We start from the raw sequence: 295 nt of genomic DNA on the forward strand, positions 1-295 counted from the left end.
GAACTAGATTTCTATCTTTTAGTAAAGAACAACTAAAATATTTTTCAGTAAGGGAGCAGTGGAGCAGTACCCTAATCAGGTTTGAATTTAAGCCCACTCTGGTGGTATGTGAAGAATAGATTAGAGGGAGAGTTGGAGGCATGTAGACCAAATTATCATGTAAGAAATGAAATGAAATTCAGAGCTAGGGTAGTGATGGGCTGAAGAAGGGTCACGTCTGAGAGCTGTTCGAATGGTGAAGATCTAACTTGGTGACAGCTTATATGGAGTGAGAGACAGTTTAGTATAACTTGGA

The sequence above is a fragment of the Galeopterus variegatus genome, unplaced genomic scaffold, assembly GCF_000696425.1.
Source record: "Galeopterus variegatus unplaced genomic scaffold, G_variegatus-3.0.2 Scaffold25118, whole genome shotgun sequence".
Classification (NCBI taxonomy): domain Eukaryota; kingdom Metazoa; phylum Chordata; class Mammalia; order Dermoptera; family Cynocephalidae; genus Galeopterus; species Galeopterus variegatus.